The following is a 19,042-nucleotide window of genomic DNA, read 5'->3' as shown; positions in this document are numbered from 1 at the left end:
GATATGTAATTAAATTATATATATATATATAAAAAAAAAAAATCAACCTTTAGAGGTGAATTTATATTAAAATTAATTAATAAATACCAACCTAAAGAGGTCGGTATATTTAAATTATTATTTTATTTAAATAATATCGACTTCATGATGCCAGTATTTATTATATATTTTTAAATATAGATAATTATTTTAGAAAATATCGACATCCCGAGGTCGGTATATTAAAGAATTCTTTTTAAAAAAGAATGACAATATAAGTTAAAGTTACCTATTTCAAAAAAAGAATGACAATATAAGTTTTAATCCTAAACACTAACTCTCAAAAACCTAAGTCCACTTTCACTCCCCCACTCCAGATCCAGCCCCGACCCACCCCCATTGCGCCGATCCCCACCCATCCCCGACCAGCGGCACGCCACACCGGCGCCACGCTGCCTTCCACGACCGCAGCCACCCACTTTCGCAGCAGCAGAGGACGTCGCTGCAGGTGCAGAGGAAGTCACGCCCAGCTGCAGGAGGTTGTGCGCCTCCATCCCGACCGGCGCCGCCTCCATTCCGATCGGCGCCGCCTCCATCTCGACCAGCACCTCCATCCCCGACCTTCTTAGTGAAGGTGAATTTTTAGAACTTCCATAATAGATTAATTTTGTTTCTATTTAGTTGCAGTATCTCAAAATTAGAGTACTAATATACTTAGTTTTATTGATTGTTAGTTTGATTGATTGTTAGTTAGTAAGTGAATGATTTAGGGTTTTTGATTGTTAGTTTGAATTAGGTATTATTTGATTGTTAGTTTGTGTTTGTTGATTGTGAATTGAAAATTTTAATGTTAGGGTTAGTTTGAATTAGGGTATCTTAGGATTTGTTTGAAATTCGGTATTTCTTAAGTTAATTAGTTTGATTTTGGAATTGTAAGATTAGATTGAATTAGGATATTTAAGGAGTTGTTTGAACTTGGATATTATTTGAGTTAGTTTGAATTATTATTGAGATTTTAGGACTAATAGTTTGAATTTGGGATTAGGAATAGCTAGCTAATTTGAATTTAGGATTTTAGTACTAGTTAGATTTTGGGATTTTAGGGTTAGTTTGAATTTGTGATTTTAAGATTAGTTTGAATTTTGAATTTTGAATTTAGGACTAGTTTGAATTATTATTGAGATTTTAGGAATACTAATAGTTTGAATTTGGAATTTTAGCACTATAGTTTGATTTTTGAATTCTAGGAGTACTTTCAATTTGTGATTTTAAGACTAATTTGAATTTGGAATTTAGGACTAATTGTTTGAATTATATTTGATATTTTAGGACTAATTTAATAGTTTGAAGTTGGGACACTAGCTAGCTAGTTTGAATTTAGAATTTTAGGGATTTGAATTACAACTTAATTAGAACTTATAATTAATTATAACTTGAATTTACTATAAATTGAACTTAATTAGGAATATGAACTTGAAATTATAACTTGAACTTGGAACTAATTAGCTTGAATATATAACTAATTAAGTTTAGAAATTATATATGAACTTGAATTGAAACTTGAACTTATTAAAACTTGAGAATATATATATATATATATATATATATATATATTATATATATATATATATATATAAACTAATATTCTTGGATATGAAGTTTATATTTAACTAATTTAAGAACTTTTCGTGCTAGGCAACTGAGGAAGCTCAACATGTAAAAAAGTTGATACAGGACTATTTTGCTTCTTTCATCAAAGTTGGAGATAAGGTTGGTGTTTCTAAATTTCTCAAGTTCAAGTACAATTGTTTTGAATAATGTGTTTGTGTCCATCTAGTATTAGTACTTGGCTTTAATGCTAGTAATTATAATTGATTGTTTGTTAGTATATTATTGTTTTTGTTTGTTGGTTGTGTTATTCAATTGTTAATTTGATTTGATTATTGTTAGTTAGGTATAGATAATTGAAGATTTTGTATTTTAAGGTTTTTTTAAAAAGAAAGTAGACATTTTTAAATTGGGCATTGTTAGTTAGTGAAGAATTAGCATTTTTATATTTTAGAACTAGTTTAAACTTGAGAATATGTAATTTGAGGTTAAATTGAGATTTTTTTGGATTTGATTTTAGGACTAGTTAGTAAAGTGTTAATTTGAAGTTAGAAATTAGTAATTGAAGTGTTATGAGTAGAAGATGAATGTTTGAATGTCATGAACTTAATTAGAATTTGAACGTGAACTTAAAACTTGAACTTGAACTTAGAATTTGAAGTTAAACTTAGAACTTGAACTTGAACTTGGAACTTGAACTTGAAATTAAAACTTGAACTTAGAACTTGAACTTGAACTTGAACTTAGAACTTGATCTTGAACTTGAACTTAGAACTTAGAACTTGAACTTGAACTTAGAACTTGAACTTGAAATTAGAACTTGAACATGAATTTAGAACTTGAACTTAGAACTTGAACTTGAACTTAGAATTTGAAGTTAAACTTAGAATTTGAACTTAGAACTTGAACTTGATCTTGAACTTGAACTTGAACTAAAACTTAGAACTTAGAACATAGAACTTGAACTTGAACTTAGAACTTGAACTTGAACTTAGAATTTGAAGTTAAACTTAGAATTTGAACTTAGAACTTGAACTTGATCTTGAACTTGAACTTGAACTTGAACTTGAACTTAGAACATAGAACTTAGAACTTGAACTTGAACTTAGAACTTGAACTTGAACTTAGAACTTGAACTTGAACTTGAACTTGAACTTGAACTTGAACTTGAACTTTGAACTTGATCTTGAACTTGAACTTGAACTTGAACTAGAACTTAGAACTTAGAACTTAGAACTTGAACTTGAACTTAGAACTTGAACTTGAAATTAGAGCTTGAACTTGAACTTAGAGCTTGAACTTGAACTTGAACTTGAACTTAGAATTTGAACTTGAACTTAGAACTTGAACTTGAAATTAGAACTTGAACTTGAACTTAGAATTTGAACTTGAACTTGAACTTGAACTTAGAACTTGAACTTGAACTTAGAACTTGAACTTGAACTTGAAATTAGAACTTGAACTTAGAATTAGAACTTGAACTTGAAATTAGAACTTGAACTTGAACTTAGAACTTGAACTTGAAATTAGAATTTGAACTTGAACTTAGAACTTGAACTTGAAATTAGAACTTGAACTTGAACTTGAACTTTGAACATGAACTTAAAATTTGAAGTTGAACTTAGACTTGAACTTGAAATTAGAACTTGAACTTGAAATTAGAACTTGAACTTGGAACTAATTAGCTTGAATATATAACTAATTAATTTTAGAAATTAGATATGAACTTGAATTGAAAACTTGAACTTATTAAAACTTGAATATATATATATATATATATAACTAATATTCTTGGATTTGAAGTTTATATATAACTAATTTTAGAACTTTTCGTGCTAGGCAACTGAGGAAGCTCAACATCTAAAAAAGTTGATATAAGACTATATTGCTTCTTTCATCAAAGTAGAGGATAAGGTTGGTGCTTCTAAATTTCTAAAGTTCAAGTACAATTGTTTTCAATAATGTGTTTGTGTCCATGTAGTATTGATACTTAGCTTTAAATTTAGAAATAATATATTTGGTAAGCATAAGTACCAACACTAGTTGATCCTATTGATGACAAAATTGATTTTCTTGCAAGATCGATTTGTGTCCATCTAGTGTTGACACTTAGCTTTAAATTTAGAAATAATAAATTTGTTAAGCATAAATATCAACACTAGTTGATCCTATTGATGACAAAATTGATTTTCTTGCAAGATCGATTTGTGTCCATCTAGTGTTGCTATTAAACTTTAATTTAGGAATAATGTGTTTGTTAAGCATGAGTATCAACACTAGTTGATCCTATAGATGACAAAATTGATTTTCTTGGAAGATCGATTTGTGTCCATCTAGTGTTGACACTTAGCTTTAAATTTAGAAATAATAAATTTGTTAAGCATAAATAACAACACTAGTTAATCCTATTGATGACAAAATTGATTTTCTTGCAAGATCGATTTGTGTCCATCTAGTGTTGCTATTAAGCTTTAATTTAGGAATAATGTGTTTGTTAAGCATAAGTATCAACACTAGTTGATCCTATAGATGACAAAATTGATTTTCTTGGAAGATCGATTTGTGTCCATCTAGTGTTGACACTTAGCTTTAAAAAGTTGTTAAAGTTATAAAGTTGTTAAGTTGTTTAATTAAGTTAAATTAAATAATGTGGTTTTGTTGATGGATTTAGTTGTTGGAATTAAGTCAAAACTAATGTAGTTAAAGTTAAAAAGTTGTTAAGTTGTTTAGATAAATTAAAATAAATAATGTGATTTAGTTGGTGGATTTAGTTGTTGTATTAAGTCAAAACTAAACTAGTTAAAGTTGTTATGTTGTTTATATAAGTTAAAATAAATAATGTCGGTTTAGTTAGTTAATTTAGTTGTTGGAATTAAGTCAAAACTAATGTAGTTAAAGTTCAAAAGTTGTTATGTTGTTTAAATAAGTTAAAATAAATAATGTCGGTTTAGTTAGTGAATTTAGTTGTTGGAATTAAGTCAAAACTAATGTAGTTAAAGTTCAAAAGTTAAGTTTGTTTAAATAAGTTAAAATAAATATTGTGGTTTAATTGGTGGATTTAGTTGTTCGAATTAAGTCAAAACTAAACTAGTTAAAGTTGTTAAGTTGTTTAAATAAGTTAAAATAAATATGTCAAAACTAGTTAGACTTAGAAAGTGGTTAAGTTGTTTAAATAAGTTAAATTAAATAATGTGGTTTTGTTGATGGATTTAGTTGTTGGAATTAAGTCAAAACTAATGTAGTTAAAGTTAAAAAGTTGTTAAGTTGTTTAGATAAATTTAAATAAATAATGTGATTTAGTTGGTGGATTTAGTTGTTGTATTAAGTCAAAACTAAACTAGTTAAAGTTGTTATGTTGTTTATATAAGTTAAAATAAATAATGTCGGTTTAGTTAGTTAATTTAGTTGTTGGAATTAAGTCAAAACTAATGTAGTTAAAGTTCAAAAGTTGTTATGTTGTTTAAATAAGTTAAAATAAATAATGTCGGTTTAGTTAGTGAAATTAGTTGTTGGAATTAAGTCAAAACTAATGTAGTTAAAGTTAAAAAGTTAAGTTTGTTTAAATAAGTTAAAATAAATATTGTGGTTTAGTTGGTGGATTTAGTTGTTCGAATTAAGTCAAAACTAAACTAGTTAAAGTTGTTAAGTTGTTTAAATAAGTTAAAATAAATATGTCAAAACTAGTTAGACTTAGAAAGTGGTTAAGTTGTTTAAATAAGTTAAATTAAATAATGTGGTTTTGTTGATGGATTTAGTTGTTGGAATTAAGCCAAAACTAATGTAGTTAAAGTTAAAAAGTTGTTAAGTTGTTTAGATAAATTAAAATAAATAATGTGATTTAGTTGGTGGATTTAGTTGTTGTATCAAGTCAAAACTAAACTAGTTAAAGTTGTTATGTTGTTTATATAAGTTAAAATAAATAATGTCGGTTTAGTTAGTTAATTTAGTTGTTGGAATTAAGTCAAAACTAATGTAGTTAAAGTTCAAAAGTTGTTATGTTGTTTAAATAAGTTAAAATAAATAATGTCGGTTTAGTTAGTGAAATTAGTTGTTGGAATTAAGTCAAAACTAATGTAGTTAAAGTTAAAAAGTTAAGTTTGTTTAAATAAGTTAAAATAAATATTGTGGTTTAGTTGGTGGATTTAGTTGTTCGAATTAAGTCAAAACTAAACTAGTTAAAGTTGTTAAGTTGTTTAAATAAGTTAAAATAAATATGTCAAAACTAGTTAGACTTAGAAAGTGGTTAAGTTGTTTAAATAAGTTAAATTAAATAATGTGGTTTTGTTGATGGATTTAGTTGTTGGAATTAAGCCAAAACTAATGTAGTTAAAGTTAAAAAGTTGTTAAGTTGTTTAGATAAATTAAAATAAATAATGTGATTTAGTTGGTGGATTTAGTTGTTGTATCAAGTCAAAACTAAACTAGTTAAAGTTGTTATGTTGTTTATATAAGTTAAAATAAATAATGTCGGTTTAGTTAGTTAATTTAGTTGTTGGAATTAAGTCAAAACTAATGTAGTTAAAGTTCAAAAGTTGTTATGTTGTTTAAATAAGTTAAAATAAATAATGTCGGTTTAGTTAGTTAATTTAGTTGTTGGAATTAAGTCAAAACTAATGTAGTTAAAGTTAAAAAGTTAAGTTTGTTTAAATAAGTTAAAATAAATATTGTGGTTTAGTTGGTGGATTTAGTTGTTCGAATTAAGTCAAAACTAAACTAGTTAAAGTTGTTAAGTTGTTTAAATAAGTTAAAATAAATATGTCAAAACTAGTTAGACTTAGAAAGTGGTTAAGTTGTTTAAATAAATTCAAATGTTATTTAGTTGATGGAATTAAAATTATCATTATTGTTTGTGTAGATGAATCCTGATCGTAGTTGGATGTATAATAGAAACAATCCTGGTCGAGCGGGTATGATTCCAGAATTTGCAGAAGGTGTCACTAGATTTATAAATCATGCAATGACACTTGATGATTTTTTAAATTCAAGATTGATTAGGTGTCCGTGTGTTAATTGTGAAAATGTGAGAAGTCTTGGTATTGTGGTTCATCATCCTCAAGCTTTGATGGTGGGGATAGAGAGACAATATCTGCAATGGAGAGTAAGATAACTTATCTCAATGCCGAGCTTGCTGTTGTAGCCGAAAGAGAGAAGAAGAGAGAAGAAAGAGAGAAGAAGAGAGAGGAGGAGATTGCGGCAGCAAAGGAGGTAGAGAACAAGAGGTATACAACGCTTCAGGCCCAACTAACTTTTCTTTTTGAATCAGAAAATATTCTTCCTCCATGTCCGGCTAGCAGTGATGGATCTGATCAGGAGGGTGATGAGAATGATAAGGAGAGTGAGGGTGATGAAGAGTAGTTGTATCTATTTGACATTTTAGACTTTTATATTTTTAGAATTGTTTAATTTGATCGTATTTTAGTTTATTTTGAAGTTGGATGAAGTTATTTTGAAATAGTTTGTATATGTTGAAAATATTGTGTTGTTTTGGTTGGATGAAGTTTATTTGGCTTTGGTTGGATGAATTTTATTTGGCTTTGGTTTGTTTTGGTTGGATGAAGCTTATTTAGCTTTGAGTTGTTTTGGTATAAATATGCAGGTGGGCAACTAAAAATTGCAGCAATTTGCTGCCTGTTTTGCAGCAAAAAACCGACCTCCGGAGGTCGGAATTTCAAAAATAAAAAATAAAAATACCGACCTCCGGAGGTCGGAATTTCAACATTACAAAAATAAAAATACCGACCTCCGGAGGTCGGAATTTCAAAAATACAAAAATAAAAATACCGACCTCCGGAGGTCGGAATTTCAACATTACAAAAATAAAAATACCGACCTCCGGAGGTCGGAATTTCAACATTACAAAAATAAAAATCCCGACCTCCGGAGGTCGGAATTTCAAAAATACAAAAATAAAAATACCGACCTCCGGAGGTCGGAATTTCAACATTACAAAAATAAAAATACCGACCTCCGGAGGTCGGAATTTCAACATTACAAAAATAAAAATACCGACCTCCGGAGGTCGGAATTTCAACATTACAAAAACAAAAATACCGACCTCCGGAGGTCGGAATTTCAACATTACAAAATAAAAATACCGACCTCCGGAGGTCGGAATTTCAACTTTACAAAAATAAAAATACCGACCTCCGGAGGTCGGAATTTCAACATTACAAAAATAAAAATACCGACCTCCGGAGGTCGATATTTCAAAAATACAAAAATAAAAATACCGACCTCCGGAGGTCGGAATTTCAAAAATACAAAAATAAAAATACCGACCTCTAGTGGTCGGAATTTAAAAAAATGAATATTCCGACATAAAATAAAAACCGACCTCGAGAGGTCAGTAAATACCGACCTCCAGAGGTCGGTATTGAATAGCGACCAAGCTTTTTCCGACCTAAGTTGGGATGTCAGTTTTAGGTCGGTATTTCAAGGAATACCGACCTCCGGAGGTCGGTATTTCTAGGTCGGTATTCACAGTTTTTTTAGTAGTGACAAGACATTCAATTCGAGTTGGGATTCTACAAGGTATATTCAATTCCAATTAGGATTCTTGGAGGCTACTCAACTCTAAACTCTAGTTCATGTCTATATAAAGCGTACTATATTCCCTTTAAGAGGCATCTCGAATATTCTGCAAATTCATGGAATATTCGTAAGGAGATCAAATTTAAATAATTCTAGTTCGAGAAATACGCCACTAACGACTCTCGAGTCATGGATAAATATCTTATGAGAAAAGAATAAGGAAAGAACAGAATTGTACTCGCATATCTTAATCAATAAATTATGTTTCTTCTTATTTTATTTGTGATTGTAATTTATTTTCTTCCACTTTAAAATTTGTTGCAAATACCATTAACATTGTAAAGGAAGAAAAGTAGAGTATCCTAGTAATAAGGCAATTTAACATCATATGATCATGTGACTTTGCCTCTTTAATACGTTCTCCATTCCAATTTACTTATCATTAATTTAGATTTCACGTTCCTTAAAATTTGGGTAAGTTAATCATTATATCCTTATTTAGTGTTATCTTAAAGTCAAGTTTTTAATCAATGAACATGAATATATTTATTTTAATTAATTAATTTGACCAATATACATGAATTATTTACTTAGTTTTTTTTATATTGGTGAAATGCATATTTTCAAGGCTAATAACTCACAAGAGTAAAATAGGAAGAATAATGTTATTTATGCATTGACTTAATTAAATGACAAATATTAAGAAACATCTACTCTTATTAAGGACGTTGACGACATGTAAATAGAAATAGAGGGAGTACAAGTATTTCAAACTATACTTATGAATACAAAATTGATAAGCAAAAAGGCATTGTTAATTAATTGATTCTTGAATTTAATGAAAGCTAAAAGCGTTTAAAGTTAAATCTACTTTATGTCAAATTAAAAATGAAGCCAATGATGCTTATAATTGTTATTATTATGACTCATGATATTTAATTGGATTACCCTATTTTCTTCCTTTTTTAAAACTTTATTTAGAAGTATTTTTTTTTTGTCAAATCGTGAAAAAGTGGACAAACATAAGGTGCCGTATAAAAAGAAAATTCACACTAGTATGGATCATTTTCAAGCATATGAAAAAAGTGATGTTTACTTGATTCTGATTATAATAAATGATGTAATTCTGATTATAAATAAATGATGAAAAAAGTCATATATACTAAGTTATACATTATTTGTACAATATCAATATATTACATAACTATTTATACAACATCAATACATTATATATATATATATATAATCATTTTCATTGAAATATTTTTTGTGACTGCACAATTACAAAATAGGTTAAATTATAATTCATTCAGTAATCTAATTTAGTTCGTTTTAACCCATTCAAATTTGACTCAATTCATTTATTTGTCACCCTACTTTTATAGTTGATAGATTTGAACTCTAAAGTATACATATGGTGCAGAGAGAGAAAGGGTAGGTTTTATTTGTCCATTTTAATATTGAATTTTCATTTTTATGTGAATTAGGCATAAATTCATGTCATTATCTCTGGTGGAAAAAGGATCACTCAACTCAATTATTAATTAATATTCTGACAAAAGAAATATACAGTGGTAATAGATTTTTTTTATAACGGCAATATTTATTATCGTAAAAATATTTAGTAGTAATTGAGTTGATATCTTTATATTCAGAATCACTAAAACTTTTAGCGGCATACATATAGAGTTGATTATATAAATACTCATAGTTATTGTTGCCACTAAATATAATATAACGATAATTATTAGCAAATTCTTGTTTTGTTTCTTATGATATTTAGATAAGCATATTTAATCTTCATTTAACAAATGTGTTGATTTTTTATATGTATGAAATATATTGTATTTATTTTGAAACTATATTACCTTCAAATATTGACTAATATTTTACAGGTGATAAAAAATCTTTTATTTTTTAAAATGGCCGCATGTCTAAGTAATGTATTGATACGGTATATTTAGCCGATAGGTAGGGGTGGCAAATGAAACCCAACCTGCTCGTTCCGTTAAGTTTGGGTGGGTTATTAACTCGTCCGTTCATTAGCTCAATTCATTTCAATCCATTAAAAATTGAGTTGATATGTAAACCAAATTGGCTCATGAGAAATCTAGTCAAAATATTTTTAATTTTATTTTTCAATTTGATATGTCATATATATATAACTGTAATAAAAAACAATAATTTTACTATGTACTAAAATAGTTTTAAATAAACAAATAAAATAATTAAGTCTGGTAAAAATTAAGTTGGATTAGGTTTGACCTGTTATATAACCTATTAGCGAACACATTTTGACCCAACCGATTTGATAGGTGATGGAGTATTATGGTTTTGTAATGACGGTTTGTTATAATTTGAGTACTTATTCAATGTCACTAACAAGTGCTCGATATGACGAAAGTTATTCTATTGAAAAATATTTTTCGTGAAGAAACTATCTTCGTGTGCCAATACTAAGAGTGTGTTTTGTTGGCCTATTAATAACAAATTTTGTTTATATAAGTGAAACTCATAAAATTTTGAACGGAGTATGTTGAAATTAAGTGTGTTACAAGGTAAATTTTGAGTACAACCTAAAGCAATCATAATTGTAAAAACATTGAAGAAAAATAGTTTGTTGGTTTAAAATTGTGTTCATCCACACTCTTAACTATTTGGGCTTATCCACCATTATAATGCTCTTAGTTTCTGGGCTTTACGCATTTTGGATAATTTTAACAAATAGCCACTTTTACGGTTGTTGATTGAAAACCAACCATCATTTGAAAACTAATTGAATTTAAGTAAATAATATATAGACGATAATACAACTCATCATGATCAAGTGATTTAATAAAGTAAAAACATATGTTAATTTAGTCATGATTAGATAAAAAAAAATTATATTCAAACGTACATAACATGCATAATTGACGCTGGTGCGCACTTAGCACTCTTAGCTTGGTGACAACTTCTTCATACATATTTGGAATATTCAAACAAAAAGTTCTGTTTTTAATTTGATTTCTAACTTTTGTTGGTGAAAAGAAAAAGAGATTATTCAAAATTGAAACAAGCCAAGTCATGTTTGAAATTATTAGGTATAAAGAACAAAAACCCTAACAATTTGGGTGTTAATTACATCTTATTTCGAAAGTTTCTCAAATTACAATAATTTCAAATTTTTCAGAATTCGCAGATACATTATTCATTCGTTTGATACAATATAGCAAACAATATATAAGTTATGTATCAGATACATAACTATAAATCAAATTCATACTGATTTAGGTTTAAAATATTGAAGTTATGTATCGACAATAATATTTATGTAAAATATGTTGTAATGTATATAGAGGTGGAGTAATGTATCCGAATGTTAAAAGAGAGAAGAAAAAACAGAATTTTTATTATCAGACTTATCCGGTTAAGGCTACCCACTTCGGTGGATCTTATCCAAAAAAACTTTTTTAAAAAAAATAAAAAAAATCATGTAATTACGTAATTTTCCAACTATTAAAGCACAAAGCCAATAAGAATCTCTACATCGACGTAACATTACGTTCTTATCTTTCTCTCTTTATTTTGTTCTTTTTAGAGAAAACAAAGTTAAAAAGATAAGGCTGACAAAATGGGTTTAAAAAGGTAAATAAGCATTCAATCTGATAATTAGTTAAATACGTATTAGATAAATATTAATTACTCCTATAATAGAACAAACATTAAAAGATAGATACTGATGGATAATACAAATATTCACATCATTAATAGTATTTATTTATCTATTTGTTATTTTTCAAAAATTGTTACTACTTTTTTGAAGTTTAAGTTTATTTTGAATTTTAGCTACCGTTTTTAATCTGACTATGAATGAAATGGATAGCTATATATGTTCAGCGGTAAATTATTTTTATATCAAGTTTAAAAGATCAAATACGTTATTCTCTTTTATTTAATTAATCTATGTTCAATCGATTCATATTCAATTCAATCTGCTCATTTATTGCTTTTCGATGGAAGAAATATTAGCTTAAGGAAGCTGCATGCGGCTGTCATGCACCCAAATTTTGTTTAGTGACATAGTCTGTTTCGAGAAAAAATGACCTCTTTTTTTTTCTAGACTTTAATATTAGCTTTTTCACGTAATTTGTTTAAGGTCACAAAAATTAAAACGACATTTTCGTTTGAATTCTGTGCAAATAAAACAAAATATTTTTTTTGTCTTATTTGCTCAATATAATTTTTTGCCCTTCCACATCCCTTTCTATCAACATCTTCAATAATGGACATCTTTTAATTTCATCACGTTAACATATTATTTATTTCCTTCACCACTTGTAAACATATCCTCCCAGTCCCCACTACTTTTATGTAATAAATTAGGCAATCCAATATTAATAAATGCGTATCTATTTAACCAATCACGGGCTTTGACGTTTGTCGTGAATGGTGTCTGATCTAGATAGTGGGTATCGTGTCATTTAACTTAACTTCACCGTTGATATTTGTATCTTTCAATTTTAGATGTGTATAATATGTATTTAAATTAATTGTATAAAATTGAACAAGTAAACACACACGATTTACACGATATAATACAAATAACATTGAGTGTGTCTTACGTAAATTACCATGTAAGTCGTAAGACTAAGACTCATCCGTCTAAAAGGGCTGAGCCAGCATGGGGCAAGAGGTTCATCCAAACCTACTTCAGTGAAAAATTATACTATTTATAAATGATTAAACATAACATACCGTTTTGGTGAGTATTGAACTATTTTTTTTTTTAAAAAGCAGTTTAAATTATATGTCTCATAAATGGTTAAACGTAACATACCGTTTTGGTGAGTATTGGACTATTTTAAAAAAAAAAAAGAGTTTAAATTATATGTTCTTTTACTGATTATATGCTGTCATTCTTTTCGGAACAAATGTCTAAAAAGAGTGACGCATGAAAATGAAAAAGAGAGTATTATATATTTTAGTTTGAAGTTATTAATTGGAGGTGATAAATTTAGCTCTAAGTTAAAAAATATGCATATTTTGCAAAGTTCTTTAATTTGTATTGTCATAAGTTGGAGTTTAACTCTATATTTTCTATTTTTGGATGTGAATGTGACCAATTCCATGAGATATTAAAGCTAAACATAGTAAGAGTATCGATGAGAAAAGTAGCAAAAGAGAATCCAAAATTTTTGAAGTATAACATGTAACGCAAGAACTTAAAGAAAAATAGAGAGAAACCAAATTCGTTGAACATTTCTTCCGAACATATGAAAAACACTTACAAGAAGAAAAAACAAATGATAAAATTACAAACATTTTAACTTAATGTTTGGATGCAAGAAGAACATCATTGATCACCTTTTCAATGTTCACATAAGATGATCCTGTTGATTTTTTAGCTGAAATTTCAGCTAATTTTTTCCATTCCATTGCCTTTTTCTTCATTTCTTTGCCTTTTTCACCAACCATTAATTCCTTAACAAGGCTTTCCACTTCATCCCTTTTCACATTATTATCAATTTCCATTCCAATACCCCATTTGGTCTCACTGAACCAACAATTTGTTTGTTGTTCCGCAAAAAACGGCCAACATAACATAGGCACCCCGCTAGTAATGCTTTCCAGAGTCGAATTCCATCCACTGTGAGTCAGGAACCCTCCTATTGCCGGATGATTTAGGACTTCTTCTTGTGAGCACCAACTTGCAAGCATTCCCCTGTTTTTAGTTTCTTCCATGAATTCGGGTGGAAGAATCGATTCATAACCTGATACAATATCGGGTCTTATGATCCATAAAAACTCTTGTTGACTATTTGCAAGTCCCCAAGCAAATTCAAGAAGTTGATTAGGAGTCATAACAGTAATACTACCATAATTGACATAAACAACAGAGTTTGGTGCTTTATTTTCCAGCCATTGTAAACACTCTGGCTCTTCTTTCCATAGACTCGACCCAAGCCCCTTCAAATTCTCGTCATCAACATATTTGACGAGTAAATGTAAGGGGCCTATTGGGTAGACAGGTGGAAGGAGAGTCCGGAGTGATTCAAGAACTTCACTCTCTAGTGTCTCGAATGTATTTAGGATAATCGCGGAGGCATTTTTTCGCTCTCTCTGTTTCTTGGAGGACAAATTTGATCATGTATTCATCTGGATTTGTAGTTCTCAAGAAACTTGGAAGATCCCTTAAACGTACATCTTTCATGCCTAGTATGCAATCCAAAGTTGTCTCTAGGTATCCATTTGTCAAGTAACTCGCATCTATATAGAAAAGATGGTACATACGAAATATATTTCAATTTTAGGCCTCTTATTAAAATTTAGCTTTACAGAGTAATGTATACGTACCTTTAAGTGGAGTAAAACCTTTTTCAATAAGAGTGGTATAATGCATGTAACCTAAGAAACCACAAGCACTAGTTGTCCAAAACAGAACTTCAGGGACACCAATCTCTTGTGCAGCAGCTAAGGTGAAGCTCATGATACCATCGGAGACGATGCACGTGACAGGTGGCGTGTTCGACGTGTTATTAGTATCATTGAGCTTTGCAAGCAGATCTCTAAAAGGACCTAAACAAGTTTCAGTCGTGGATTTACATAGAGAAGGAATGTCTTGTGTTGCATCAGCATCACAATTTGGGAGTCCATCAGGAATAGTCTCGAATCGGAACGACGATAGGCCATCGAGGGAATGGGGCCCACGAGACTTAAGAAGACGTCTATGGTTAAATTCAGTATTGACAAAAGTTATGCGAAAGCCTCTGTGATGGAGAATTTTGGCTAGTTTTAACATGGGATTAATATGGCCTTGGGCTGGATATGGTATACAAACTGCATGTGGTTTATTTAATTCAACATTATTTGAACCCATTGTTTCAATTTTTCTAAATAAATTTCTCAAAAAAGGAAATGAAATGAAGGATTGTTTTTGTATGATTTTGGTAAGAAATATTGAAGAAGATAGGGCTATTTATATATGAAAAATTACAATAAAATAATGAAAGTGTCAAAAAAGATGAGTCTAGACTGTTATTAAATGGGAAAGGTCTACCAATTTGATTTGAATAGGCAGAAAGGTCGCTTTCGAAGTCAAATATGACTTTACTACTATATTATATATTATATAACATTCATTTATAATCTCATAAAATTTCTCCGACAAAAAATTGTCATGCAATGCATCATTATATAGACCAACCATTCCTTATCATCAACGTGAGATTCTTTACCCCAACATTAGGAAATAAGTCCCGAAAGATCTCAGATAAAATTAGAACGATACATAAAAAAATTAGCATGACTTTTGTATAAGAATGACCTGCACAATTTGGAAAAGTATGGTACCATGCAAAGATTGTCGAGTCATATGAAAGAGCCTATTCATCTTTAGTATAACAAAATTGTTCAAGTCTATATAAATCAATTGTCGGTTCATTTCTCAATTAATATGAGATAATTCACTCTAATACCCCCTTTACACTCTGATTCAACTGGGGCGTGGACCCAGAGGTGGAGCTAGGTGGGAGTTCATGGGTTCGGACGAACCCACTAGCTTTTTCGTATACCATATATTTGTATTAGAAAATTTAATAAATATATGTGTATTAACATGTGAACCCCTAAACAAATTGATTCAGAACCTCGAAACTCCTAACATTGGCTCCATCTCTGCGTGAACCGGGAGCTTAAATAGACATATTTATGATATAATGTAAAATATGACATTGAAGTCTAACTCAACTCTAAAAGCTAGCTCATGATAGAGATTCTTCAAGTCCATATAAGCTTTTATACACTTCAACTCTAAAATCGTTAGTCTATTCGTCAATTAATTTGAGACTTTAACCCACTCTAACTAATAACAATAGTTATAAAAGGAATCTAGCTTTTATACACTTCGTTAAATAATTTTTATATTATCATTTAAGTCCGTTGAAATATGCTTTGTTAAGATATTGTGGGTAGGTATTAAGGAGGGGAGGGCAACATTTACCACCTAAAATGTCTAACTTCTTAATTTGGAGATTCAGCCTATTTTAAAACTTCCTATATATATATATATATATATATATTAAGCTTTAAAATAGTAATAATTAAGGTGAATAAGAGGGTCTTAAGATTTTTTGTTCCATTTTAGGGTAAAACTCTCTCTAAGAAAAGAGACTTCATACTCAATAGGACTCGATCTTGAAACTTTTGATTAAGGATAAAACAAATATTTGCCACTCCACCATAAATTTATTGATGATTTCGATTTGCTTGGTATTACAAGCTACTTGAAAGGTAATATTACAAATAACGACTCATCAAAAATGAAATTTGTGATTTGAAAAAAACATAAATACCTGATGTGACCAGTAAAATACATAATATGAATTATACAGTATATGGTTTGTGTAATTCAAATCTATACATAATATGAAAATTATATAGTATATGGTTTGTGTAATTCAAATTTATATATAATAGGTGTATCTTGGATCAAGGTAATTTATGGTCTCTTTTTTTAATGATCAATAAGATCCGGGGGTCATTTTATTTGAGGGATAAGATTTAAATGCTATTGAATTGTGAGAAAATGTTCATTTATGTCATGCGTTAAGAGTTTGGCTTATTTATATCATTCGCTAAAACTTTTAAGGGATGACATAGATGGACCTTTTATCAAAGTTGTTTGATGGCATATTTAAATATTTTTCTTTTTCAAAAATATTTTTTATTAATGATGTCACCAAATTATAATTACCACGTGTAAAAAATGATTTTAAAAAATCAAAATGTTTTTAGTTGATAAATAATGACATAGATCAGTCTTTTCTCCAAAAAAAATAAAAATAGTATAAATAAACTAAACATTTAATAAATAATATAAATAAATCTTTTCAGAATTCAATCACATAATTAAATTTTTCTCTTTATTTATTTTTAGAAATAAGATTCAAAAGAATACATAGTTAATTCTGCAAAAGAAAGAACAAAAATGGAGCCCAAAAATATACTCCTTCCGTACAATAATAATTGTCCACTATATTATTTAGAATGTCCAACAATACTTGTTTACTTTATAAAATCAATAGATAATTTTACACTTAATTCGTATTTCATCTTTATTATTAATTATAGTCATTTTTCTATTATATTTTTCAAGACATTATATATATTATATTAAAAGTGTTATATGGTAAAATTACTCTTTTATTATTGGACATATGGAGTAATAATTGAAGGCCTCATAAATGAATGTCACATGGCCAAAAACCAGCGCATAGGAGCTTCCAGACAGCAATCTGTCAGTATTTGAGTTTTTAAATTTTTTATTTATTAATTATTGTGGTTCATAATATCTTTTACATAATTTTCAATAATATATATTATTTTATTTGTTCAGATTCATGTGTCATCGACAGAATTTTGAGATCTAATTATATTTTATATATTTGTTTCTAAAATAGAGATCAATTATATTTTATAGATATGTTTTTTACAAATATTTTAAGTTATCAATTATTGTGATTTATAGTACATTTTATATAAGTTTAAAATATCTAATAGAATATTTTAAGTTCTTAGTTATTATGATTTATAGTAAATTTAACGTAATTTTCAAATATATATTATACTTTTAAGAGGTATGTGCTTGTAGCCTCTTATATTTGCGATCTATAGTACGTTTCCGTAATATATAATTGTATAATAAAATATTTTAAATTGTTAATTATAGTGATTTATAGTTCTTTAAACGTAATTTTCAAGTATACAATGGATTGAAAAAGAAAGTAAGACGAATACATTCAAGAAAATACCAATTATTTTGAGGTGGGCCACATGAAAGCACATAGCTTCTTTTTTTCCGCAAATTTACCACTAGATAGTGTCTAGTGGCCTTTTATTAAACATAAAAAAATATCAATAGGGATAGGTGCAAGCAAGGGGGCTAGGCATTACCTTACTAATCCTAATGATGTACCTAACGTCTACTACCTAACAAGCATGAAGAAAATAAGAGCTAAAGAGAACTAAGTATTTTCTGATCACCACAGAGTTTGTAATTCACTCCATGATGATATTACAAATGAGGATGCTTAAATAATATAAAAATATGCCAATCAAGAAGAAAGTTGAGTTATCAGCCTCAAACTTTCTATTACAAACGCATGAATTAAAAAATATTGATTGCCCATCAAAAGTAACTTGAAGTATTTTTCTCTTGTCTTCTTCAAACCTATCCAACAACACTTAATAATTCATACTTTCTTTATGGATTTATTGGATCTTGTTGAACTAATTGATACTGTCAAATGGTTCTGCTTTGCCTGTTGCATCAGTAGGTGCCTTGGAACAAACTCCTCATAGCTCAAGCAAGCACATCGTTCAAAAATTGTGTACTTACAGCTCCTTATATATATATATATATATATTATATATATATATATAGCCAGAATTAACCAATAAATCTATTTAAAAAGATTATATATAATTAATGGTCTCGCATCTAAAAAGAATTAGGAAAGTAGTACAAAATTTTTAAAAAATATATTATGGTTTTTCCTTAAAAAAAACAATAATTAAAATTTCTCTTCAAACTTTAGGCCTCCAATTTTATTGAGTCGGTTCTGAAGAAAAGACAATAGAAATCCTAGATATGTTGATTGTTTCTCTTAAATATTGTATGCTATTTTTAATATTTATATAAAAGTCTCTTCCATTTCATAGTGTACAATTTAGAAATGGTCACTCAACTTTGTGAAACTGATTAATAAATTTAATTATACCCAACTCTAATCGAAAAATAGACTTTTTCAATACTGAAATATAATTAGGACGCTTGAAAGATGATTTGACCACTATTTCGAATTGTATCTATGTAAAATAGTCTTTTTCGATACCAAAAAAATGACTTGACCACTATTTCGAATAGTATTTATGAAAAAAATAT

General features: G+C 28.5%; 1 protein-coding gene and 1 pseudogene across 1 annotated transcript in view; both read right to left on the bottom strand.

The window, feature by feature from the left end:
* The window catches only part of LOC125820192 (phosphopantothenate--cysteine ligase 2-like), a 429,006-nt gene that overhangs the window by 45,355 nt on the left and 364,609 nt on the right, over positions 1–19,042 (bottom strand). The gene's annotated exons all lie outside the window — the stretch shown is intronic.
* Positions 13,412–15,030, bottom strand: LOC125820175 (7-deoxyloganetin glucosyltransferase-like; annotated as a pseudogene).

Source organism: Solanum verrucosum, unplaced genomic scaffold (genome assembly GCF_900185275.1).
Source record: "Solanum verrucosum unplaced genomic scaffold, falcon-dt-bn FXZP01000229.1, whole genome shotgun sequence".
In the NCBI taxonomy this organism is placed as follows: Eukaryota; Viridiplantae; Streptophyta; class Magnoliopsida; order Solanales; family Solanaceae; genus Solanum; species Solanum verrucosum.
This window is presented reverse-complemented; position numbering and strand designations above follow the sequence as displayed.